The 27,643-nt window shown below is 46.8% G+C and overlaps 1 protein-coding gene across 1 annotated transcript in view; it reads right to left on the reverse strand.

The window, feature by feature from the left end:
• The window catches only part of LOC129838286 (synaptotagmin-1-like), a 242,104-nt gene that overhangs the window by 130,678 nt on the left and 83,783 nt on the right, over positions 1 to 27,643 (reverse strand). The window contains exon 3 of the mRNA XM_055905154.1: positions 6,828 to 6,918. The gene's annotated coding sequence lies outside the window, so the exon portion shown is untranslated. The remainder of the gene's footprint in view (positions 1 to 6,827; positions 6,919 to 27,643) is intronic.

Raw genomic sequence — 27,643 nt, forward strand, 5'->3', positions numbered from 1 at the left:
ATGTGGACATCTATAAGTACCTAGGTGTCTGGCTAGACTGCAAACTCTCCTTCCAGACTCATATCAAACATCTCCAATCCAAAATCAAATCTAGAGTCGGCTTTCTATTCCGCAACAAAGCCTCCTTCACTCACGCCGCCAAACTTACCCTAGTAAAACTGACTATCCTACCGATCCTCGACTTCGGCGATGTCATCTACAAAATAGCTTCCAATACTCTACTCAGCAAACTGGATGCAGTTTATCACAGTGCCATCCGTTTTGTTACTAAAGCACCTTATACGACCCACCACTGCGACCTGTATGCCCTAGTCGGCCGGCCCTCGCTACATGTTCGTCGTCAGACCCACTGGCTCCAGGTCATCTACAAGGCTATGCTAGGTAAAGTGCCGCCTTATCTCAGTTCACTGGTCACGATGGCTACACCCACCCGTAGCACGCGCTCCAGCAGGTGTATCTCACTGATCATCCCTAAAGCCAAAACCTCATTTGGACGCCTTTCCTTCCAGTTCTCTGCTGCCTGCGACTGGAACGAATTGCAAAAATCTCTGAAGTTGGAGACTTTTATCTCCCTCAACAACTTTAAAAATCTGCTATCCGAGCAGCTAACCGATCGCTGCAGCTGTACATAGTCCATCTGTAAACTACCCACCCAATTTACCTACCTCACCCCCCATACTGCTTTTATTTATTTACTTTTCTGCTCTTTTGCACACCAGTATCTCTTCTTGCACATGATCATCTGATGATTTATCACTCCAGTGTTAATCTGCTAAATTGTAATTACTCAATTTATTGCCTACCTCATGCCTTTTGCACACATTGTATATAGATTCTCTTTTTTTTCCTACCATGTTATTGACTTGTTTATTGTTTACTCCATGTGTAACTCTGTGTTGTTGTCTGTTCACACTGCTATGCTTTTTCTTGGCCAGGTCGCAGTTGCAAATGAGAACTTGTTCTCAACTAGCCTACCTGGTTAAATAAAGGTGAAATAAATAAATAAAAATTTAAAAAATGAGAAAAATGTCAAGTCTCATGGCAAAGGGTCTGAATACTTATGCAAATATGGTATTTCTGTTTATTTATTTACTTGTAAAAATCTCTAAAAACTGTTTTTGCTTCGTCATTATGGGGTATTGTGTGTAGATAGCTGAGGACATTTTTATTTATTTAATCAATTTTAGAACAAGGCTATAATGTCACAAAAATGTGGAAAAAGTCAAGGGGTCTGAATACTTTCCGAAGGGACTGTATATTACAGTATTGTATGCCAGCAGGCTGGGACTACAGACAGAGTCAGGGTATAGGAGTTAGAACTGCCTGTGTCAGACAGTCAGAGAGCCCCGGGCAGGGCCTGTCTGTGTAGACTGGGATAGGGGACAGGGGAAATTTGGTGAGCAGTCATTACCATAGCCTGTGGAGGGTCTGATAATTAAATTACCTCAGCAGCCATACCGCTGCCTTTCCATCTATCAACTATATACAGACCAGGTCTTTCAAGGTCACATTCTCATATCTGGAATGAGCTGCATGGCCACCATCCTGACTCAAGATCCTGGATGACACAGATGACTTGAAACTTGATCTGTGGCATGAATAACACATTGATGCCAATGGATGGGTGGTCTTGAAGGTGGAGTGCAACTTAAACCAGGACTTGTTTATACCTTTGCAGTTCACATTGAGACTGACACATACATTCAAATGTCTGACTGTCTCAGACCTCTGATTCTCTCCCTCTCTTATTTTAAAATCCTGAACATCAGCTCTCTTTAAGGGCACAAGGCGAGACCCAAATGCAGACACAGGAGGCCGATGGCCGAGCTCCGATATTTATTATAACAAAGGGAGTAGGCAAAGGCAGGTCGGGTACAGGCGAGAGTTCATAAACCAGGTCAGAGTCCAAACAGTACCAGGCAAAGGCAGTCTCGAAGTCAGGCCAGGCAGGGGACAGAAACCAGATCCGAGTCCAAAACAGTACAAAGGGGATAGGCAGGCTGGTAGTCAGAACAGACAGAGTGGTCAGGCAGGCTGGTAGTCAGAACAGACAGAGTGGTCAGGCAGGCTGGTAGTCAGAACAGGCAGAGTAGTCAGGCAGGCTGGTAGTCAGAACAGGCAGAGTAGTCAGGCAGGCTGGTAGTCAGAACAGACAGAGTGGTCAGGCAGGCTGGTAGTCAGAACAGACAGAGTGGTCAGGCAGGCTGGTAGTCAGAACAGACAGTGGGTTGAAACCAGGAGGACTAGAAATAAACAGAGACTGGGACAAATAGGAGCAAGGAAAAATGCTAGTTGACTTGGCAAACAAGACGAACTGGCACAGAGAGACAGGAAACACAGGGATAAATACACCGGGGATAGTAAGCAACACCTGGAGGTGGTGGAGACAATAACAAGGACAGGTGAACCAGATCAGGGTGTGACACTCTCATGTTTCCAACTACTCTCTGCCCTTCCCGATAGCGTGTGGATTGACTCATTGCCGTGCTGTGGTTGGTGGAGTGAGCAGTGTGTGTGGTTGGAGTGGGGAGTCTGACAGTAGATCGGCCCAGCGTGATGGTGGTGAAGTGGCCCAGTGTGGGAATACTGTAGCTGGCCACATCACAGGGTTCCCCCCTGGTGTCTATGCTCAGACCAGAAGGGGCTGTGACCTGCTGGGAGAGAGATGGGGACAGGGCCTGGACAGACAGAGGAAGAGAGAAGAATGGATGAGTGTAGGAACAAGGGAGAGAAAGCAGGGAAGATAAGCTAGAGAAAGGGAGAGTTAGATGGAGGAGAGTGAGCAAAAGAATGAGAGAGAGAGAAAGCGAGATAAAAACATTGGGGCGGAGAAGAGGGGAGACCTGAACAGTAGCAGCTCCCACGTAAAGATTGAGGGTTTGTCACGATCTGCCACTGAGCACCCCCCCCCCCCCCCCCCCCCCCGCACCCCCCCCCCCCCCCCACCCACATTTTTTTATTGACCCACACACTCTACATGACATTGAGATTAGAGACTTGTAAACAGTCACAATAGCCAATTTAAATAAAGGTCAGTCTAATAACTAACACTGATTAAATTAATTTCTCCTCTTCTCAATTCATATCACTCACACATTAACATGAATCCACGCATGAGGAGCCACGCACAGTGACAACGTACATTAACCTGCTCAAATGTAGTAAATGGAGCCAAAGGTTACCAATGTTGAGGCAATTCTCAATGATCAATGTAACTTCATGCTTATGAGATTCCATTCTCCATGTTCCGGAGTTGACAGCCTTGACAATAAGCTGCTTTTACCTCAACGACCATATACCAGCTCTATACCATAAACTGAGGGCTGATGTGCTTTTTAATTCCCCCCCACACTTTCCCAGAGATGACAGAGGCATTGAAACACACACCATGTTCCTTAATTGCCTGTCACTCCATCACAATTAGAGCAAATTAATAGACATCCCTTCTTATTATTTAAATGTAAATGTATTTTATTTAACCTTTATTTAACTTGGCAAGACAGTTAAGAAGAAATTCTTATTTACAATGACGGCCTACCCCGGCCAAACCCAGACGATGCTTGGCCAATTGTGCGCCGCCCTATTGGCCACCCAATCACGGCCGAATGTGATACAGCCTGGATTCAGCCTATAAGATGTGATCATATACACTAGTCTGTTTTTTGAGGATCATTAAGGCTCGTTGATGAAAGCAGCAGGCTTTTTATCTTCACACCCACAGCGATTGCTGCTCGTTCCTCGTTACGCTTCCCCCAGACAGAAAAGACACCCAACTAAGGATCCTACTCCACTGCTGAGCGAGGGCAATAGATCAGCCGAGTGCTTGAAGTGATTGCGGTTACCCTAGGAAAGAGTCACCGATAGATCTGCTGGGGAAAGACAGGGTGATGCATGTGCTGTTGAGGGTGATTTGCGCTGACACACGTCTGTAACGGGGTTGAGCTGAGCTTCGTCTTTGAGGAATTAGAATATTGAACAGCCAATGAAACTTGACACGGGCGCAGATCATTTCTCGTGGGGAGTCATTCCCCAGAGAGAACTCATAGAGGAGTCCGGCTCTGCATCTGCCCGTAACCTTCCATGTCACAACCGTAACTCACAATTTCACCACTGTTACTCTCAATGTCACCACCGTAACTCAGAATTTCACCACCGTTACTCTCAATGTCACCACCGTAACTGTCAATGTCACCACGGTAACTCTCAGTGTCACCGCCGTTACTCTCAATGTCACCACCATAACTCTCAGTGTTATCCCTGTAACATTCAATGTCACTACCATAACAGGAGCTCGCTAGTGATGATACTGCTTGCTTGAACATGAATCACTTGAAAAGCAAATAACTGTTGTGCCCATTTTTCTCCTGTAATGCATATACTATATGACATATCGTACACCTGTGAAGGTTTCTGAATGTATGCTTTTATTCCCATTAATTCGTGTTCTCTAACCCTTACATTACTGTACCTGATGGTAAAAAATGGCTGCTTGTTGGGCAGAGCTGAATGTGCCTGTGTTTGGATGGGAGGCGGCCAGGCTCCCGGTGTGTCTGAAACAGATGTTTCATGGGACTGTGGTGGCGGATGATTGATGCCTCACAGTACGTCAGGTGGCAAAAATCCCAGACACCTCAGCGTTTTTGGCTTTTGCGTGTGATTCTTTCCCCCTTATTTTTTCCTATAACGTGGTTAGTGAAGGAGAGTGAATCTGGAGACAGACGGGGGATTGGCAGCGCTCCAGAAACCAGAGAAGCCAGTCGATCAACAGACATGTATCACAAAACAATGCCGTTCGGAACACGCAGAGGACGACAACAGCTGGTGCCAGATACCCTCTGAAGCACCTGACTGGTGTGATGCTATCTCCTTGGCAGAATTAGGCTGCCTCAAGGAGCAATAATTACAACAAGCGATCTTAATCTCCGCCGTGGGAAGGTGGGCAGAGGAGAGGGGGGACTCATTCAGTGAAGAAAACCTCTCCAATCATGTCACGTGGCTGAAGGCAAGACACCCACCCCTGTCCATCTACCTCTTCTTCCATTTGGAAGTCACCTTGTAGATGTCCTTGACTAGAACCCTTTTGCCATGCCAGGGTTATGTAGCTTTTTCATTTAGCCTCATCGTTCAGATAGCTAGCCAGAGTAAAAGCGCGAGCTTCATGCTCTATTCTTCGGCCCCGTCGCAGCAGAGCTACAGAGACTAAGTGAGTTAGACTTGAGGGAGAGAGGTGGGAACCTGGCCGGGACTCCTTTACTTTACCGCCGTCTGCCCTAATCGCCGTCATTGAATTGCATTGTTTTAGCCAGGCAGATTGGGGCCCTGCTCAGAGGTTCATGAGGGGGAGGGAGGATAGGAGACAGACTCCCTGGTTCACCTGAGGTGCCCACCTCTATCTTTTTCACTCTCTCCCTCTTTCTCTTTCTCTCTATATCTCCATGGGCCGCACTCTGCCACTTTGGATATGTCATGGGTAATAAGGATGAAAAATTGTGACCGCTCCCCTCGGTCCCCAGTCGGTGCGGTGGCTTCGAAGTCTGCCCTTATACGCCCAGAGGAGGCCGAGCTCAGCACCGCTCACAAACAAAATGGAATTTAACAAGGCCTGAATCAGCCACAACGCCTCAGCAAATGGCCACTCAACCCGTCGCACCTGCCTCGCCAGCTGGATGTACATGTTGTTATAGTAGAGTGGTATTGTGTAGTGCAGTGCGAGGGAGGAAATACGGTTTGTGAACAGACACCAGGACAGAGTTCCCGATTGGTTAAACTTACACCAGGGTAAGACTCCATATGATTTGCCTGGCTTATATTAACACTGGTTTAATCCGAATTCATTAATTCCTACTCAAGCCATATTGGAAACCTTGTGTGTGATGATAAAACTCCCTTAAGCCTTCATCTTAATAGTTTTTTTTCACTCTTCATTTGTTTTCCTGGTATTTATTCAAATAAGATGTTGATCAACAGTGTGTGGTGTTGTCATATTTGTGTTTGCCATTTATGATGATCTTGGTTGCCATGTTGTGCCCTTGGCCACACAAGCTCAGTCTCCCATAGCTTGAGAGAGAGGATTATCACGTATGTTGTTGGATCTGAAAATGTTGCTCTGGCTGTTATTGTTTGTCGCGGCATGACATTCAAATGTGTGCAGTAGTGTGCAGGAATGAATATAAACAACATGCCATCAACAGAACCCCTGAACCCCACACCCACCCCCTACTTAACATTCAAGATAAGGACTACAGTTGTTGCCATTGGATTCCCACACAATAACATGACTCATCTTCCTACTTGGAGCTCTTTACATTATAGCCCAATGTATATCGCATGTTTGTGCCTTTCCTGCTCTAATAGGTCAAATCAATACTTCATTAGTCCAAGTCTTAAGTCCATCAATGAGCTATGGTGGCCAGAGACCGTAGTATCACATATCTTACTCTACAGTACTAATGAGGCTTTCAGTGCTGCGTACCACTGTTTAATGTATATTTTCTATTAGAAAAGTGCAATGGGGGCCTCTATGAGTTGTTTCATGCATGTATACACAAAATGTGCGGAATAATCCATACTAATTAGTGTTAGTCTTTGTACATTGTGAAACAAATCTCTGTGGAATTCTTCTTCTTTTTGGGATTGCCCCCTTGTGGTCATTGGCATTTAAGGATAAGGAACCAGGCGACTGAGGTTATTTTCCCATAGGGGTTGGAGATCCTTGGGGTCTGAGACAGTGAATAGCCAGAGTGGATCTGTGGACCTGTGGCATTTCCACTGAGACAGGGTGTCTGTTTTGTTTGCCTGTCTTTGTGGACGAGGGAACAGAGACTAACCTTTAACTCAGCGGTGCCTGCTGCTAGGGGCTCTTCCAATGCTGCTTCTTCTTCTTTACACAGGAGTTGCACGTATTTGCGATAGTTCAAACTGAGGAAGAGACAGACGGAACATGTTAATGTGGAGCAACAAAAAGCATGCAAAGTTCATAGAACTGAATTGAGACTAGTTACTGCAGGTCGGTTCCTGTTTTCAAGAGACATTTTAAACTAGCCCAGTCAGATACTATTGTGTTCTCGAGAGCAGCCCTTTTCTTTTAAGAGTACTTTACAAGCCAGGCGCAAACAAGACCAATAGCATTTGCATTTCAATTCTTATAGCCAATCAATGTGCACAGCGATGGGCTCAAATGGCGGTATCCAGAACCAAGGCACGGTGAAGTGAACCCATGTCATTTCCCCCTGTTGATTTTTCCATCAGCTCAGTTTGTTTGTTTGTTTGTTTGTTTGTTTGTGTGTGTGTGTGTGTGTGTGTGTGTGTGTGTGTGTGTGTGTGTGTGTGTGTGTGTGTGTGTGTGTGTGTGTGTGTGTGTGTGTGTGTGTGTGTGTGTGTGTGTGTGTGTGTGTGTGTGTGTGTGTGTGTGTGTGTGAAGGAGGTGGCAGGGATCCATTATCGATGGAGCGCTTTCACAGTCGATTGGTCGTGTTCATTAGGAAGCCGGAGGAACCAAGTCATGAGCTGGAGACCAGGGACGGGGACCAGCCGGGGATCTCCTCCCCACAGATGCTGCCTGCCACTGCGGTGTGAAAGGCACTCCATTGTGGAGGAGGTGGATGATGTGGAGGAGTGCTCTAGTTAGGGTCACAGCAGGGGATTTTCAATACTACTTCAATGTCTCATTTCATTGTAAATAATGTTTGAAACAAAACAAATGTGATCGATTGACTGTAGTTTGGTTTTAAAATGTATTCTAAAATCCAAAACCAATATCCAATAACAATCTGGATGGAGATTCACAGAATCACAGAATATATTACTTCAAAATGGATAAATAAAAAATGCAAAAAAGATCTGTCCTTGCAGCATATGTCCCAAGGTTCTGCTGTGATGGAGAGCTATCAGCACCATCTTGACGGCGTCGGGAGGGGAGATTGAGTTTGTGATTCCCTATTCATTCCCCCATTACTGTTAAAGAGCTTATTGCCGGGCCTTGATGTACAGATTAAAAGCTATTACCTCCGGCTGGCACTGGCAGGTACACAAAGGCACAAAAATTCAGAGGCAATTTGTGTCTCATTTCAGGAAACTAGGCGTATGTCGCGCGTCACTACTTCACAGGAGACCCATTAGAATAGATTTTAAAAGCCATTTGAACTCAACTTTTTTGAATCAAAATGTGTTTTTTTGCAGAAATGCCTTCTGGAACATATGAACTTTCATGTGCTTTAATAACAAACTTGTATGCCATTTGTAAATACCATTAAAACTGTTAAATTACGAGCCTAGTTGGTTTAGGAAAAAGACCGGAACCCGCTGGCCGTGATTGGCTGAGATAATGGATGGGATGGTGATGCCGAGAGATGAGTTCGGATTGGTCTGCCATGTAGCTCGCTTCTATCTATAACATGAGCTGGTCAGTATGTGTAGGTAATCCTTTCTAACGCAGCTTTTCTTTCAAAGATATCACGCAGTAGAACTGCAGAAGTGTTGCTCTCCACTTTCTGGAGGACAGAGTTTTGAAATCAGTGGAACCTCCGGTGCAATTAGAGTATGAGATAGAGAAAATTCTGGAGTTTGATTGCAAATATATATTCAGACGGAGTCGAAAAGAGAACACACTGTTGTGTAAAACACCTGTTACAGGCTGTTGTGTAAAACACCTGTCTCCGGATTACATCTTCAAACTAAGGGCAACAATGGCATCCGTGACAGAGAAGCAACCGTGTATACGGGTAAGATAGTCTAGCTAGTCAAATGTTCAGATATTACAGGTTTCAAATTTTGTCAGAAAGTCGTTTTCACTTCAAGTTAAAGCGTACCATTAGCTATACATAAACAACATGCCATCAAGAGATCCCCTGAAACCCTCATCCCCTACTTCAAATCAAAAAAATCAAATCAAATCAAATTTATTAGTCACATACACATGGTTAGCAGATGTTAATGCGAGTGTAGCGAAATGCTTGTGCTTCTAGTTCCGACAATGCAGTAATAACAACAAGTAATCTAACCTAACAATTCCGCAACTACTACCTTATACACGCAAGTGTAAAGGGATAAAGAATATGTACATAGAGATATATGAATGAGTGATGGTACAGAACGGCATAGGCAATGGTGCAGTACATGGTATAGAGTACGGTATATACCTATGAGATGAGTACTGTAGGGTATGTAAACATAAAGTGGCATAGTTTAAAGTGGCTAGTGGTCCATGTATTACATAAGATGGCAAGATGCAGTAGATGATATAGAGTACAGTATATACATATACATAAGAGATGTGTAATGTAGGGTATGTAAACATTATATTAGGTGGCATTGTTTAAAGTGGCTAGTGGTACATTTTTACATAATTCCATCAATTCCCATTTTTAAAGTGGCTGGAGTTGAGTCAGTATGTTGGCAGCGGCCGCTAAATGTTAGTGGTGGCTGTTTAACAGTCTGATGGCCTTGAGATAGAAGCTGTTTTTCAGTCTCTCGGTCCCTGCTTGGATGCACCTGTACTGACCTCGCCTTCTGGATGATAGCGGGGTGAACAGGCAGTGGCTTGGGTGGTTGTTGTCCTTGATGATCTTTATGGCCTTCCTGTGACATCGGGTGGTGTAGGTGTCCTGGAGGGCAGGTAGTTTGCCCCGGGTGATGCGTTCTGCCGACCTCACTACCCTCTGGAGAGCCTTACGGTTGTGTGCGGAGCAGTTGCCGTACCAGGCGGTGATACAGCCCGACAGGATGCTCTCGATTGTGCATCTGTAGAAGTTTGTGAGTGCTTTTGGTGACAAGCCGAATTTCTTCAGCCTCCTGAGGTTGAAGAGGCGCTGCTGCGCCTTCTTCACAACGCTGTCTGTGTGGGTGGACCAATTCAGTTTGTCCGTGATGTGTACACCGAGGAACTTAAAACTTTCCACCTTCTCCACTACTGACCCGTCGATGTGGATAGGGGGTGCTCCCTCTGCTGTTTCCTGAAGTCCACAATCATCTCCTTTGTTTTGTTGACGTTGAGTGTGAGGTTATTTTCCTGACACCACACTCCGAGGGCCCTCACCTCCTCCCTGTAGGCCGTCTCGTCGTTGTTGGTAATCAAGCCTACCACTGTAGTGTCGTCCGCAAACTTGATGATTGAGTTGGAGGCGTGCATGGCCACGCAGTCGTGGGTGAACAGGGAGTACAGGAGAGGGCTCAGAACGCACCCTTGTGGGGCCCCAGTGTTGAGGATCAGCGGGGTGGAGATGTTGTTACCTACCCTCACCACCTGGGGGCGGCCCGTCAGGAAGTCCAGGACCCAGTTGCACAGGGCGGGGTCGAGACCCAGGGTCTCGAGCTTGATGACGAGTTTGGAGGGTACTATGGTGTTAAATGCTGAGCTGTAGTCGATGAACAGCATTCTCACATAGGTATTCCTCTTGTCCAGATGGGTTAGGGCAGTGTGCAGTGTGGTTGCGATTGCGTCGTCTGTGGACCTATTGGGTCGGTAAGCAAATTGGAGTGGGTCTAGGGTGTCCGGTAGGGTGGAGGTGATATGGTCCTTGACTAGTCTCTCAAAGCACTTCATGATGACGGAAGTGAGTGCTACGGGGCGGTAGTCGTTTAGCTCAGTTACCTTAGCTTTCTTGGGAACAGGAACAATGGTGGCCCTCTTGAAGCATGTGGGAACAGCAGACTGGGATAAGGATTGATTGAATATGTCCGTAAACACACCAGCCAGCTGGTCTGCGCATGCTCTGAGGACGCGGCTGGGAATGCCGTCTGGGCCTGCAGCCTTGCGAGGGTTAACACGTTTAAATGTTTTACTCACCTCGGCTGCAGTGAAGGAGAGCCCGCAGGTTTTGGTAGCGGGCCGTGTCAGTGGCACTGTATTGTCCTCAAAGCGGGCAAAAAAGGTATTTAGCCTGTCTGGGAGCAAGACATCCTGGTCCGCGACGGGGCTGGTTTTCTTTTTGTAATCCGTGATAGACTGTAGACCCTGCCACATACCTCTTGTGTCTGAGCTGTTGAATTGCGATTGAATTTTGTCTCTGTACTGGGACTTAGCCTGTTTGATAGCCTTGCGGAGAGAATAGCTACACTGTGTGTATTCGGTCATGTTTCCGGTCACCTTGCCCTGGTTAAAAGCAGTGGTTCGCGCTTTCAGTTTCACGCGAATGCTGCCGTCAATCCACGGTTTCTGGTTTGGGAATGTTTTAATCGTTGCTGTGGGTACGACATCGTCAATGCACTTCCTAATGAACTCGCTCACCGAATCAGCATATTCTTCAATGTTGTTGTTGGACGCGGTGCGGAACATATTCCAATCCGCGTGATCGAAGCAATCTTGAAGCGTGGAATCAGATTGGTCGGACCAGCGTTGAACAGACCTGAGCGCGGGAGCTTGTAGTTTTAATTTCTGTTTGTAGGCTGGAATCAACAAAATGGAGTCGTGGTCAGCTTTTCCGAAAGGAGGGCGGGGGAGGGCCTTATATGCGTCGCGGAAGTTAGTATAACAATGGTCCAGAGTTTTGCCAGCCTTAACATTCAAGAGAAGGACAAGTTGCCATTGAATTCCTACACGATAACATTATTAATTTCCCTACTTGGAGCTCAATGGAGCTCTTCACATTATAGCCTTATGTATTACCATAGATGTAGCCAGTGCGGTAAAATACATTTTTCAACCGTAAGCTCCTGCTATAGAATGAATCACGTGCTCTTGTTAACATAATCATGAAAGCCATTTGCCTAACAATTGGTGCCACAGTCAACAACAGTTGATATTAACCCCAGCACAGGCATCCTCAGCCAGTGTGACATACGGCACGCATGCAAAGAACTTGGATGGTACAATGATATGGTGATGATATGGTATGGTATAATACATGTAAATGAATGAAATCTCCACCACATTACTAACACACACACACACACACACACACACACACACACACACACACACACACACACACACACACACACACACACACACACACACACACACACACACACACACACACACACACACACACACACACACACACACACACACACCTCCTCACAAGTCATTAACCTCTTTAGTATGCGAGAGTGTGTACTTTTTCAACGTTATTTTTATTGTCACATACACCAGAAAGGTGCAGTGTGTGTGTGTGTGTGTGTGTGTGTGTGTGTGTGTGTGTGTGTGTGTGTGTGTGTGTGTGTGTGTGTGTGTGTGTGTGTGTGTGTGTGTGTGTGTGTGTGTGTGTGTGTGTGTGTGTGTGTGTGTGTGTGTGTGTGTGTGTGTGTGTACTTGTTTGAGTGTCTATGCTACAGTCAGTAACTAGTGGGATTGCTTTGAACCTTGCCACACACATTAGATTTAGCACTGCCAACGTTTCCAGCTGTTCTCATGTGTATATTACTCAATGTACACACAGAGTACAACAGTGTTGTGACAAGTAAACACAGAACAATGGTTTCGAGCAAATCAATGGGCTCGCTACCACTTCCACCGCTCAGCTGGATGCGTGTGAAAATAACCTCCATCGTAGGAACACAATGACATTGTCGTTATGATATCCAAACCACCGCTTTCGGCAAAATGAGAGTTTGCTTTCGTGACTCCTACAATTTGTCAGCCATCTGCAACAGACAACCACCCCTTTGTGGTGCTTCACATAAGTATTCATTTTCCCCGCGTGGTGCCTGCTTTTCACCCGCCTCCCCTCATCTTTCTTTTCACCGTGTTATTCCTCCATCCTGCATTTCCACTTAGGGTATCCACCACTCTCCGTCTCCCTCTCTCCCTCCACCTCTCTGCTTGCCTGAACACATGTGAGTCCATCTCCATCTTCCTCACATCAGATGCCTCCTCTAGAACTCCTCTGTATTCTGACCAGGTAGACCTTTATCGCTTATTCGCTCTTAACGCTGGCCGTTTTGAATGGGTCTCGAGCAGCAGCCGGTTGAATGATGCGATCCGTCTCGTTGCCCTGTGATGAATATAAGGCCCCATGCAGCCTTGGCCGGTTCCTAAGAGCTATGGTCTGCAATCACGACCAAGCCCAACCCTCAGCTCAGAACGATGCCAACGGGAGAGATTACATTTCCGTCTGTTAGTATTCCGACGGGAGACAAATCATACATACAAGGTTTGTGTTCTGGTATATTTCCCTGGCTTGGGTTACAACATGAAGGAGACACGTGGTGGAAACCATCTGTTGATGTGTGTACTGGTTAAGGACCAGAGCTGGGGGGGATGGGTGACAGGAGATATATTACCCCAGTAATCTACAGAGAGGGGTGAGCGGTAAAAACAAACATGACCTTGAGGACTTGGCAGTGCCAATCACCAGAGCCTTGCTCCCCTTGACAGGCACTGAGGCAGAAACCCAACGCCCCAGATATGTCAGCTGGTGTAATCCCCTGACCATGGCTCATACCATCCCATCGTTTCTGAAGGGGGATCCAATGTGGAATATGATGGCAAAGCATCTCACGAGAAGTCATATTCGTTGGTCATGACAAGGAGATGCTTGTGAAAATGTCGTTATCAGATGGAGAAAACAATGAGGGAAGAACTAACATATTTTCGCTTAGTTTTAATTGTTTGGATTTTGACAATAGCCAAGCGATTGTGTTTTACAAATATGAATCGAGCATTTAGTATGTATTTCATCATGCGTTGGGACACCATACAATGCCTCAACAAAACAGGCATATAAACAGGCATACAAACACATCTCCTCCTTGCTCTTAAAGAAAGACAGGATACTGGTGTTCTCTGCCTCAGATTCTACCTAAGCCTGGACTGAAAGAAACAGCCTTCCTGACAGCTAGAGAAGTCTCATCACAACAATCATGTCAGAGCACATTCTGTGAAACCAGGCAGTTCTGTGGAAAGCAACAGCGTCCAATCACTAGAACACTGGGGGAAATAGATTTCTTTAGAGTGATACCTGTAGAGGGCTCTGTACTGTACTGTAGATCGGAGAAGGAACTTAAGTATTTACTGTATAATTATGTGGTGGGGCCTTGGCATCTCCAGGCCCATCCTCCAACCCCCTCTGTGGTCACTCTATGCTGGCGGGGAGCGCCGTGGAGATGATTAGCAACTGTTACCCAGCATACCTCTAGGCTACGCAGAAGGCGGTCCCTGTATGGTTGGAGCTCGACCAGGCTCATCATCTGCCCCCAGCAAGTCCACTCTACCACACTAACACTGATGAGTGAGGCACCTTCCCTGGTCGGCACTTTAAGACCGACTCTATTGTGATGCGCCAATGGAGTCTACGGCTGTATTCATGTTGTGGACCTCTGACTTCCCACAGCTAATACTATAAGGCCGTTGTTAAGTTGTCTGTTTTGGCGGGCTTTGTGTGCAACACACAAGCATATTACCCTGGTTCTGTTAGTTGACAGAGAGGTAGTGTCACGCCCTGGCCTTATTATTCTTTGTTTTCTTTATTATTTTAGTTAGGTCAGGGTGTGACATGGGGAATGTTTATGTTTTGTTGGTTTTGGGTGTTTATTTGGTAAAGGGGTTATGGGGTGTAGTATATGGTTTTGTGTTTAGTGAGATGTCTAGCGTTGTCTATGTTGGTTAGTTATCTAGGAGAGTCTATGGTTACCTGAATGAGTTCCCAATTAGAGACAGCTGATTTCGGTTGTCTCTGATTGGGAGCCTTATTTAGGGTAGCCATAGGCTCTCATTGGTTGTGGGTAATTGTCTATGTAGAACGTTTGTAGCCTGTATGTATGTGCACAACGTTTGTAGCTTCACGGTCGTTTTGTTGTTTTGTTAAAGTGTTTTGTGTCGTGTTCATCTTCGTGTTGTTTAATAAAAGAAGATGGCTTATTTTCCAACTGCTGCATTTTGGTCCGTCAATCCGCCACACGATCGTGACAGAATTACCCACCATAGGACCAAGCGGCATGGAAGGCGGCAACAGGACCTACCTACACAGGATTTCTGGAGTTGGGAGGAGGAATTGGAAGGAGATGGACCTTGGGCTCAACCTGGAGAATATCGCCTCTCTCGTGAAGAGCTGGAGGCAGCGAAAGCCGAGAGGAGGCGATATGAGGAGGCAGCACGGAGACAAGGCTGGAAACCCGTGAGTACAACCCAAAAATTTCTTGGGGGGGGCCTTAAAGGGAGTGTGGCGAAGTCAGGTAGGAAACCTGCGCCTACTCCCTGTACTTACCGTGGAGAGCGAGAGTACGGGCAGACATCGTGTTACGCAGTAGAGCGCACGGTGTCTCCTGTATGCGTGCATAGCCCGGTGCGGTACATTTCAGCTCCACGTATCGGCCGGGCTAGACTGAGCGTTGAGCCGTATGTCATGAAGCCGGCCCAACGCATCTGGTCACCAGTGCGTCTCCTCGGGCCGGCGTACATGGCACCAGCCTTACGCATGGTGTCCCCGGTTCGCCTACATAGGCCGGTGCGGGTTATTCCACCTCCCCGCACTGGTCAGGCGACGGGGAGCATAGAACCAGGTAAGGTTGGGCAGGCTCGGCGTTCAAGGGAGCCAGTACGCCTGCACGGTCCGGTATTTCCGGCGCCACCTCCTCGCCCCAACCCAGTACCACCAGTGCCTCCTCCACGCACTAGCCATATGGTGCGTGTCTCCAGCCCTTTACCACCAGTGTCTAAACCACGCAACAAGCCTCCTGTGTGTCCCCAGAGTCCTGTGCGTCCTGTTGCTGCTCCCCGCACTAGCCCTGAGATGCGTGTCCCCAGCCCGGTGCCACCAGTCCCGGCACCACGCACCAGGCCTACAGTGCGCCTCAGCCGGCAGGAGTCTGCCGTCTGCACAGAATTGACTGAACTGCCCGTCTGCCAAGCGCCATCTGAGCCATCCGTCTCCCCAGCGCCATCCGTCTCCCCAGTGCCATCTGAGCCATCCGTCTGCCATGAGCCTGCAAAGCCGCCCGTCTGCCATGAGCCTGCAAAGCCGCCCGTCTGCCATGAGCCCACTGAGCCGTCCGCCAGACAGGAGCCGCTAGAGCCGCCAGCCAGACAGGAGCCGTCCGTCAGACAGGATCTGCCAGAGCCGCCAACCAGACAGGATCTGCCAGAGCCGCCAACCAGACAGGATCTGCCAGAGCCGCCAACCAGACAGGAGCAGCCAGATCAGTCAGACAGCCATGAGCAGCCAGATCCGTCAGCCAGCCATGAGCAGCCAGATCCGTCAGTTAGCCATGAGCAGCCAGATCCGTCAGCTAGCCATGAGCAGCCAGATCCGTCAGCTAGCCATGAGCAGCCAGATCCGTCAGCTAGCCATGAGCAGCCAGATCCGTCAGCTAGCCATGAGCAGCCAGATCCGTCAGCTAGCCATGAGCAGCCAGATCCGTCAGCTAGCCATGAGCAGCCAGATCCGTCAGCTAGCCATGAGCAGCCAGATCCGTCAGCTAGCCATGAGCAGCCAGATCCGTCAGCTAGCCATGAGCAGCCAGATCCGTCAGCTAGCCATGAGCAGCCAGATCCGTCAGCTAGCCATGAGCAGCCAGATCCGTCAGCCAGCCATGAGCAGCCAGATCCGTCAGCCAGCCATGAGCAGCCAGATCCGTCAGCCAGCCATGAGCAGCCAGATCCGTCAGCCAGCCATGAGCAGCCAGATCCGTTAGCCAGCCATGAGCAGCCAGATCCGTTAGCCAGCCATGAGCAGCCAGATCTGTCAGCCAGCCATGGGCCGTCCCTCAGTCCGGAGCTGCAGTCCCTCAGTCCGGAGCTGCAGTCCCTCAGTCCGGAGCTGCCCCTTACCCTGGAGCTGCCCCTTACCCTGGTGCTGCCCCTTACCCTGGTGCTGCCCCTTACCCTGGTGCTGCCCCTTACCCTGGTGCTGCCCCTTACCCTGGTGCTGCCCCTTACCCTGGTACTGCCCCTGACCCTGGTACTGCCCCTTACCCTGGTACTGGTCCTTAGTCCGGAGCTGTCCCTTAGTCCGGAACTCCCCCTTAATGCAATGGGGTTAATGTGGAGGGGGGTCGTTTGGAGGAAGCCTAGGAGGTGGTTAGGTACTGTGGTGACGTGGGGACTACGACCAGAGCCGGAGCCGCCACCGTGGAGGGGAGCCCACCCAGACCCTCCCCTAGACTGTGTATGGTGCGCCCGGAGTTCGCGCCTCAAGGGGGGGGTTATGTCACGCCCTGGCCTTATTATTCTTTGTTTTCTTTATTATTTTAGTTAGGTCAGGGTGTGACATGGGGAATGTTTATGTTTTGTTGGTTTTGGGTGTTTATTTGGTAAAGGGGTTATGGGGTGTAGTATATGGTTTTGTGTTTAGTGTACATGTCTAGCGTTGTCTATGTTGGTTAGTTATCTAGGAGAGTCTATGGTTACCTGAATGAGTTCCCAATTAGAGACAGCTGATTTCGGTTGTCTCTGATTGGGAGCCTTATTTAGGGTAGCCATAGGCTCTCATTGGTTGTGGGTAATTGTCTATGTAGAACGTTTGTAGCCTGTATGTATGTGCACAACGTTTGTAGCTTCACGGTTGTTTTGTTAAAGTGTTTTGTGTCGTGTTCATCTTCGTGTTGTTTAATAAAAGAAGATGGCTTATTTTCCAACTGCTGCATTTTGGTCCGTCAATCCGCCACACGATCGTGACAGGTAGGTATATAGGACATATAGAGTTGAAGTCAGAAGTTTACATACACTTAGGTTGGAATCATTAAAACTCTTTTTTCAACCACTCCACAAATGTCTTGTTAACAAACGATAGTTTTTGCAAGTCAGTTAGGACATCTACTTTGTGCATGACAAAAGCAATTTTTCCAACAATTGTTTACAGACAGATTATTTCACTTATAATTGTCATGCCCTGACCGTAGAGAGTCCTTATTTTCTATGGTAGAGTAGGTCAGGGCGTGACTGGGGGTTAGTCTAGTTTATTATTTCTATGTGGGGTTCTAGTTTTGTTTTTCTATGTTGGTGATTGGTATGAGTCCCAATTAGAGGCAGCTGGTAATCGTTGTCTCTAATTGGGGATCATATTTAAGTAGCATTTTTTCCACATGTGTTTGTGGGATATTGTTTTGAGTTAGTGCACGTAGCACCTCTGTAGTCACTGTTCGTTGGTAGTTTATTGTTTATTGTTTAGTTTTGCTAAGTTTCACTTTCTAATAAATTATGTGGAACTCAACATCCGCTGCACCTTGGTCCGATAATTATTCCAGCGAACGTGACAATAATGCACTGTATCAAAATTCCAGTGGGTCAGAAGTTTACATACACTAAATTGACTGTACCTTTATTAAACAGCTTGGAAAATTCATGTCATGTCAAATGATGTCATGGCTTTAGAACCTTCTGATAGGCTAATTGACATCATTTGAGTCAATTGGCGGTGTCTGGCGGTGTACCTGTGTATTTCAAGGCCTACCTTTAAACTCAGTGCCTCTTTGCTTGACATCATGGGAAAATCTAAAGAATTCAGCCAAGACCTCAGAAAAAAAATTGTAGACCTCCACAAGTCTGGTTCATCCTTGGGAGCAATTTCCAAATGCCTGAAAGTACCACGTTCATCTGAACAAACAATAGTACGCAAGTATAAAACCCATAGGACCAAGAAGCCGTCATACCGCTCAGGAAGGAGACACGTTCTGTCTCCTATAGATGAACGTCCTTTGGTGCGAAAAGTGCAAATCAATCCCAGAAGAACAGCAAAGGACCTTGTGAAGATGCTGGAGGAAACAGGTACAAAAGTATCTATATCCACAGTAAAATGAGTCCTATATCGACATAACCTGAAAGGCCGCTCAGCAAGGAAGAAGCCACTGCTTCAAAACCGCCATAAAAAAGCCAGACTACGTTTTGCAACTGCACATGGGGACAATGATCGTACTTTTTGGAAAAATGTCCTCTGGTCTGATGATACAAAATAGAACTGTTTGGCCATAATGACCATCGTTGTGTTTGGAGGAAAAAGGGGGACGCTTGCAAGCCGAAGAACAACATCCCAACCGAGAAGCATGGGGGTGGCAGCATCATGTTGTGGAGGTGCCTTGCTACAGGAGGGCCTGGTGCACTTCACAAAATATATAGCATCATGAGGTATGAAAATTGTGGATATATTGAAGCAACATCTCAAGACATCAGTCAGGAAGTTAAAGCTTTGTCGCAAATGGGTCTTCCAAATGGACAATAACCCCAAGCATACTTCCCAAAGTTGTGGCAAAATGTCTTAAGAACAACAAAGTCAAGGTATTGGAGTGGCCATCACAAAGCCCTGACCTCAATCCTATAGAAAATGTGTGGGCAGAACTGAAAAAGCGTGTGCGAGCAAGGAGGCCTAAAAACCTGACTCAGTTACACCAGCTCTGTCAGGAGTAATGGGCCAAAATTCACCCAACTTATTGTGGGAAGCTTGTGGAAGGCTACCACGAAACGTTTGACCCAAGTTAAACAATTTAAAGACAATGCTACCAAATACTAATTGAGTGTATGTAAACGTCTGACCCACTGGGAATGTGATGAAAGAAATAAAAGCTGACATTTCACATTCTTAAAATAAAGTGGTGATCCTAGCTGACCTAAAACAGGGAATTTTTACTAGGATTAAATGTCAGGAATTGTGAAAAACTGAGTTTAAATGTATTTGGCTAAGTTGTATGTAAACTTCCGACTTCAACTGTATGTAAGAACAATCTGACCCACTCATACTTTACATTTGCATAATTTTTTTTGTAATTTATCAGACGCTCTTATCCAGAGTGACTTACAGATAGTGCATTCATCTAATACTTTCTGCTGAAGCTCTAAAACCTGCCATACGTTGAAGAACGAAGGTGGAACAACACTTTCTCCAGCATACTGATTTCCATCTGCTTTCTCTCATTTCAACCCTACACTAGCTCATAAAGACTGAGCATGTTGTCACTCCTCCATACTTTTCCTTAACTATTTCAGGAGAGGGAGACTGCTTGTCTGTCTGCCTTGCACTGGCTGTTTGTAAGGGCTGTCAGCCACAAGCAATGTTCGGTGCTCATAATGCTCTTTCGTTCCCCTCTTGTACTCTGTCTTGTTGTAGAAATGTTCGGATGGAAATAAAAGTGCTATTTAAGGATATGCAGCGACGACGAAGGAACAGGTGACAAATGAAAGCCAGCGAGAAGGCTTTTGTTATTGTCTTGTCTCTCCGAATAGTATGTTTTTCATAATTTTTTTGACAACTCTCTCAGTTCTCCCCGACTGAGTCTTATTCCCACCAACCTCCCTCGGCATGCCCACAAAGCTTGAATCATAAGTCTTGGGTGGAGACATGCCGCTCCGAGGTTAACAGGCTATTTCTGTGGATTAGCTATCCCGTTTGCAATCCGCTCCTTCTGCTGGCTGATGGCGGCTCGTGGTGAGAGTAATTACAGTATAAACCCAGGCGATCACTTTAAATCGTAAACTTCCTGAACTCTGGCAGACATTTTTCTGCACCGAAAAAAATTAACTGTTTAGATTGTTTGTCTCATGTCCTGCGGACTCATGTGCAGATCAAAATGTATTTTTCTCCCATGTTCCATGTCAAAGCACATGGAAATTACTTGAACAGCTGCCATCAATGATGAATTCACAATATCTGGATATTGAAGAACTTGTATTCCTTTGTCCTTTACAATATTGCAATCAGCACTCTACAATATGGTCAGTTGTACTGCACCACATACCAATGTTCTTTATGTGTATACACGAACACAAACACAGCTCCAACGCTGTTCAGCCTCGTCTCCTTTAAAGTGCAAGAAGGTAGCTTCTTATCCCTGTGACAGTGAGTGTGGCTGTGCTCTGTCCTCTATAGACACTGCCCTCTGAGCAAACAAGATTACTGTGATGAAGACGAGCTGCCGTGTTTAATCCCTGTCTCAAGGTACTTTGGGGGTGACACTCTCTCTGACAACAAAAAAACTTTGGAGACAGAGCGTTTAGTGGGGACGCAGCCCTCAGATACCCGCTGCAATGGCAACAACGCCCTGATCAAAAGATCCCCTGTAAGTGCAGTCGTTTTCCCAAATACAAAGGCCTTTTGCTTTTCGAATTGGTCTGTGAAAATGGTTGATTGTGTGTTCTAATAACATGAGGGTAGGCTTTCTGAGAGGTTAGTCATTTTCCATTGAGGGCGCTGAAATACACCTCCACATCTGAGTTAACAAAGCAAACAAAGACAAAAAAACTGTTTGAAATACACTCGCTGGTGAAAGTTACTCTTCTCTGCCTCCCCTCCAGCTTCCTTCAGTAGGTTCATACAGTAACTGGCTGTCACAGAGAGCTCCATCTCTAACCTGCCTGTGGACCATAGTACGCAGAGAGCAAGGGGAGGGGAGGTGAGGTGGGGATGGATGGGGTCCACCAGCTGGCAGTGGAGGGGAAATTGTTCCTAGGCAGCAGGACTCTGGCTGTTATTTCCTTATTCATCCTCCAGTGGTCCAAGCCAGGGCTCGATGGGAACACAGTCATTTAACAATACAGCCCTCCTGTTTCCCATGGTCTGGCAGTCACCTGCTCATACACCGTGGGATGGCTCGGTCCGGCACACATTTTGTCATTGCAGGTCTCCAGGTGCAGCTTAATCAGCCCTGTCCAGAGACAGGACCTGTTAGAGCACCGATGACCATGCTGGAGGTTGACAGGTGTCGTGTCTGATATGCGAGTGCCATAGGAGTGGAAAGAGAGTGAGAGAAAGAGGGAGAGAGAGAGAGAAAGAGCAGTACGCCTAGTTGACAGAGGGCCATTTGAGCGTGGGCTCCTCCATCTTTTCCAAGGATGGCTGATTCCTATTTCTTCCTCTCCCCCCACTACTGTGGCCAAGGTAAAGTGAGTGTTATTCTCTCACAGGCCAGAGGCTTTCTTACAGTACCCAGGCTGCCATGGTGGAGCTCTAGGAGAGATGGATGTCACTGAGAGAGAGGGGAAGACAAAAACAGGCAGAAAGAAGGGGGGGGAGAAAATTCCCTCAGTCGTGACTGCTTCGCACAAAACTTCCTCGGCCTGCACAGACATTTGTTGTGAAACACAACTTTGAAATGCCTGGGCTTGAAGTCTGAGACAGAGATGACCAACTCTCTCTCTCTCATAATCATGTTTTGTGGAAACTATGTAAATTATGTGCTATTATGAGTAAGGCTCCTTTAACAATTATTTTCCCCCAAGTTATCTTTACTGGTCATTATCCATGGGTGTGGAGAGAAAACGTCTCGGCTCGCTAGTCCAATTTCACAGTATATTCTGTACACTAGTGACACTAGTGAAGGAAATCTGAGCAGGCATTAACCGTAATGGAATTCAACGATAACACCTAATGCATAATGTGTCAAACGCTTTCCACGTTCAATTTGTTGGAGATCACATTGGACTACCGGTGGAAAATCATTGAGGCCTCTCAGAACAAATTCCTGGACCGTTGTATCTGGGCAAAGAGTCCACGTGTGTATTGGGGGGTAATTTAACTTGTATTGGTCTGCATTGATCTTCCGGAGGAAAATAGGTTGTTTTATAGAGTCAAGACAGACACTCTCTGACCCAATCGGGTTTTGGAAGGATGGATCTTCGATTGGGCTGATTTCTCTGGTGGCGTTTTCATTCGAAGGCAGGAACATAGCCACACAGTTGTGGTCAGGAATACAATGTTTTGACTTCTCAAGGTTTTGTGCTCTCTAGAGTAACGTATGTTCACCATGGAGCTGTAACCTCAAAGCTTTTTTAGAACAAACCTTCCACGTGTGACTAACTAACCACAGTACGCACAGGGTATGTGTGTGTGTGCGTGCGTGTGTGTCTGTGTGTGTTTGTCTGTTTGTGTGTGTGTGCACCTGGGTTCGCACGTGTGTGTGTTTGCCTGCTCTCTCAGCCAAACTAAACTGATGGGAAATCATCTAGAAGGACGCAATTAACTCTTTCCTGAGTGTTGGCAGTGGGGAGCAGAGCAGCAGGTCCATAATGAACAGCTGAGACGGACAGTGAGGAGAGTCTGCTGCTGCTGTTGTGTGCCGGCCATCCTCCACTCATTAAACCTCCTGGGAGTGTGCACTGTGAACTGCATGTGAGTGGTCCACTGGAGGATCCACTGCGCTCCCTTCCACAGGGCAGTGGCAGAACAGCTGCCTGTGTGCATCACTGGAACAAATCTGAAGCTGTGTGTACATACTGTGTGTAGGCTGTGCGTGTGTATTTGCATATGTGTGAAGGACAGGCAATTCAAATGGGAACAGCAGGGGTCTCCATGGCAGCAGTTGGGGAGGAGCCAATGACACCTGGGGAATGCAGAGTGTGTATGGTAGTTTAGTATCTGGCCCCTGATTAGAGAATAGAGACCGTTGTGACGGTTAAATCATACATCAGGGTGACAGATGTATCGCATAAAGATCTGTCATCCATGGATGATTTGCATATCTGGATGACTACCTGAGTGAACCTTTTCCCTGTTATAGAAGAGAACAGAAGGAAACAGGGGAACCTATGTGCAGACGTCTCATGAGTCTTGTTTTTAGCGCTATTTGACCTACATTCATTTTGAGATGAACACCATTGAATACAGTACCAACACAAGCCTGAGTTATTGATGACATCTACAGCTTGAACCATAACCAATTATGCAAGCCCTTACATGTCGGAGTAACAGGGTGATGCAACCTGGCTTCATCAAGGCTGTATTAATAGCAGATGCATAGCATGATGAGATGGTGGCCACATGAGAATACACACAGATCCAGTCTTTTGTTACAGCTCCATCTTCTGTTGATTATCTAGAGCCACTTACTTCCATATCCCTCCATTTAAGTCTACAGGTCTCCATTTTGACTGTAATAGCAGCTGTGATTATGTTACATGGCAAGAGCATTGGGATAGTTATCAAAGCGTCTTTCATCAGAGGCCAATTCACAATGTACCGAGGGCACAAAATGGATGCCGGCGCATTACTGTGACTTTACAAAGACCCTCAAATTGCTTTCTCTCTCTCTCTCTCTCTCTCTCTCTCTCTCTCTCTCTCTCTCTCTCTCTCTCTCTCTCTCTCTCTCTCTCTCTCTCTCTCTCTCTCTCTCTCTCTCTCTCTCTCTCTCTCTCTCTCTCTCTCTCTCTCTCTCTCTCTCTCTCTCTCTCTCTCTCTCTCTCTCTCTCTCTCTCTCTCTCTCTCTCTCTCTCTCTCTCTCTCTCTCTCTCTCTCTCTCTCTCTCTCTTATCCACAGTGCCTCTTACCCCTGGATGATCAAAGCTGGCCTTGTATAAGCCTCTGCTTTGGGGGCCGGGGGGGGTCAATGACTCTCTCACTCTACCCTGGCCTCTTTGTGCACCAGGCCTAGACTTCATATATTCCCTCAGTCCTCCTGTTATTACCCAGAGAGGGTCCCCCAACAGATGCCTGCGTTCTCTTTTCATCTTTAAATGCAGATTAAAAGCGGTGTGTGTGTGTGTGGGGGGGGGGGGGGGGGTGCCTGGATCAGTATGAAAACAACCACTATGTTCTGTGGAGTTAAAGGAGAGACAGAGGGTCTCACGGCCAAATAGTACATGGTTAGTCAGCTGGGGTAAACAAAATGGAGATTGAGATCAGGGTTCGGAGTGGGACCATCTGAGAGAGAAACCGGGACACAGTGGAGTCAAGCTGTCACCCACTTCCAACACCACTCCGGCAGGACACAAGGGGTTTTTGTGCTTATCTTTGCTGTTACTCTGTGAGAAGCCCTTTACAGCTTGTTTAGAGCCTGACTAAGCTTCCAAGCTCCTGTGACAGAGTACTTGGAGGCCCACCCTCGCCTTTGTAAACTGTGCTGAATCTTTGGTTTTGTATAACTCATAAAACTCACTCTAAACTTTGTTACTGCCATTTGACATGATACATTGTGTATATTTATCCAAGATGGCTGCTAAACCATGTATAATAAAACCTCACTCTAAATGGTTTCAACCCATTCCAATTCCGCAGGCTGCCCACTGTCATCAGCCTTGTTTATTGTGTCAGACTGTCAGCCATTACAGTCGGGCTGACTCGGATCTACTCTCCTCCACATTCTGTGGTGCTCAGTGTGTGTTGTGTCCATCTGCCCCGCGTCTCTGAGGAGAGAGGCAGATACACAGGGGGGAGGATGATGAGGTAACGCCAACCGTATGGTAATCATATACCCAGCCGTCAGCAAAACTGACGACACTAAGAGGAGCTGACATTTCAATGTGCTACATCTCACTCTTCAGTGAGCGGAGGGTGACATGGGGGTTATGCTAGCTCCCAACACATTTTTAGAACACATTCTAAAAATGGCTTATATGCCTATGTCTGTGTTGTTGTGCGAGGTTCAATAAAAAACAACCCCAAAAGCTGATAGAGCTCAACGATGCATGCTCCTCTTTCACAATTCTCAGATCTACTGGAGACAGAATGATTCTCCATCCTTGGGAGAACTACTCCGTCTTCCTTTAGTCTCCTCGTCTTTAAAGTCTAGGGTGCTGTACTTATTCTCGGAGGTGTGAAAGCCGTGACGTGGTTATCAGAAATAACAGCACATTCTGGGGAAGCTCTGTGGTTTCTTAGCGACTCTACTGCAAACCGATTCTCTATGCAATGGTAATAGACATTCAATACTCACCTAATACAGCGTGAACGGGCGAATGACATCAACAAGGAGCAGAGTGTGATAAACTAGGTAGAAAATAAAACCAGTACAGGATGTAACAGAGTATATTTAAGCAATAAGGCCTGAGGGGGGTGTGGTATATGGCCAATATACCATGGCTAAGGGATGTTCTCTAAGTACGACGCAACGCAGAGTGCCTGGATACAGCCCTTTGCCGTGGTATATTGGCCACATACCACAAACCCCCAAGGTGCCTTATTGCTATTATAAACTGATTCCCAACGTAATTAGAACAGTAAAACGTACTTGTTTTTCATACCCGTGGTATATGGCTTTCAGCCAATCAGCATTCAGGGCTCCAATCACCCAGTTTCTAACAGACTTTCACTCACCCTCTGAGATTATGGATAATCCTAATTACAAGCAACCGGAAGCTCAAATCTGCCACCTCTTCTTATGTTTGACAGCAGAGAGCACAAGTCCGACATAAAGAGGAAGGCCATAGGAAGTACTAAGACAGAAAGGGTTGCCAATGACCTCCATTTTGCACTACAGTATGTCACCTGTTTAGTTGCAGTAGCATGTGGCATCCAGTTACCAAAATAGCATGCAGGTTACACTCCTACAGTACGCAGTCAATAAGATCCCAATGGACAAAGGGTGTATCCTTTTTTTGGTCATTCTGAGAAGGCGTGGAGTGGGGAGATTGAGTGGGGGCAATTCCAAGAAAGAAGGACAGCTCCAAGGAGTGAGATGACAGACGCCTCGATCAACTCTGCATTGTGAACATTGACTCATTATTAGTGGTTCCACAGAACATGCAAAGGCATGTTTAAATGAATAACCAAGTGTCACGCCCTGACCTGAGATATCTCTGTTTTCTTTATATTTTGGTTAGGTCAGGGTGTGACTAGGGTGGGTACGTTAGTTTTTGTATCGTCTAGAGTTTTTTGTATGTCTAGGGTTTTTGTAGGTCTAGATGATTTGTATGTCTGTGGTGGCCTGATATGGTTCCCAATCAGAGGCAGCTGTTTATTGTTGTCTCTGATTGGGGATCATATTTAGGTAGCCATTTTCCCTTTGGTGTTTGTGGGTTCTTGTCTATGTGTTTTGTTATTTTTGGTTAGTTTGTTCAGTGTTCATTCTTATTTTATAAAGAATGTACGCATACCACGCTGCGCCTTGGTCCGATTCATATGACGAACGTGACACCAAGACAAGCTCTTACAAGCCCACAATGGTTTCCTTCACATCTGGCACCCACTGGGTTGGTAACTGTGCCATGTCCGACATCCTCGTGACCACCACTATTGTGACTCATTGGAGGAAAGTGGACGGCACTGTTGTGTCTTTGTGTGGAGGAGAGGCCGGGTGCCCTGATACAATGGCTGGCTACAAAACACCTCGCTGTGAGCACAGGCCTCAATCGGACATTCCCCTGAGAAATCACTTCTGTTTTTCCTAATTTTTGACTCAGAGATCAGTGCAAAATTAACACTGTTTCTTCAGAGCTGAGACATTTTTCAGTTCCTGAATCCTTTCATTAACAGAAAAGGATGCAATCTTTTCAGTTTACCCTCTCTTTCCGCTTAGCAGGTGTGCTGGGCTGGTTTCGGTTCCTTTCCTGCTCCACACACCTCTGCAGCGGGGAGGGGCAGAGATCCGCCCAGAAGTCAGGGGGAAGGCTGATGAAGCGACGCCGGCAGACGGCTCGCCAGTGTTTAAACACAACAAACAGACACCCAGAATTATGCTCCCATGTTCAATTTACAGCCCACTGTGAGCCAGCAAGGAATTAAATAAGCATCTGGGTGTTTTGGCTTCAGGCTGCTCTGCTGTCCGTGGGCTGAGGCTTCTCTCCCTCTTCCTCTGTGAAGCAGGAGCTGGAGCAGAGCAATGATGCAGCCCCCAGTCTGTAGAGTCTGCAGGGACCTAGTCATTCAACTCACAATCAGCAGACCTACTCCTCCTCTTCCTCTGTGAACAAGACTTCATTGAAGTTGAGACATTGTGTGATGGTGTGGTGCTGGTTTTTCACTGGCCTTTGCCATTCATATATGGATGGTAGTTATCGGAAGTTATACAACGGGCTGGTTGGTTAGAACCGCATTCCAGCCGGTGTCTATTCCACAAAATCTATTCCGCTAAA

Source organism: Salvelinus fontinalis, chromosome 39 (genome assembly GCF_029448725.1).
Source record: "Salvelinus fontinalis isolate EN_2023a chromosome 39, ASM2944872v1, whole genome shotgun sequence".
Taxonomy (NCBI): Eukaryota; Metazoa; Chordata; class Actinopteri; order Salmoniformes; family Salmonidae; genus Salvelinus; species Salvelinus fontinalis.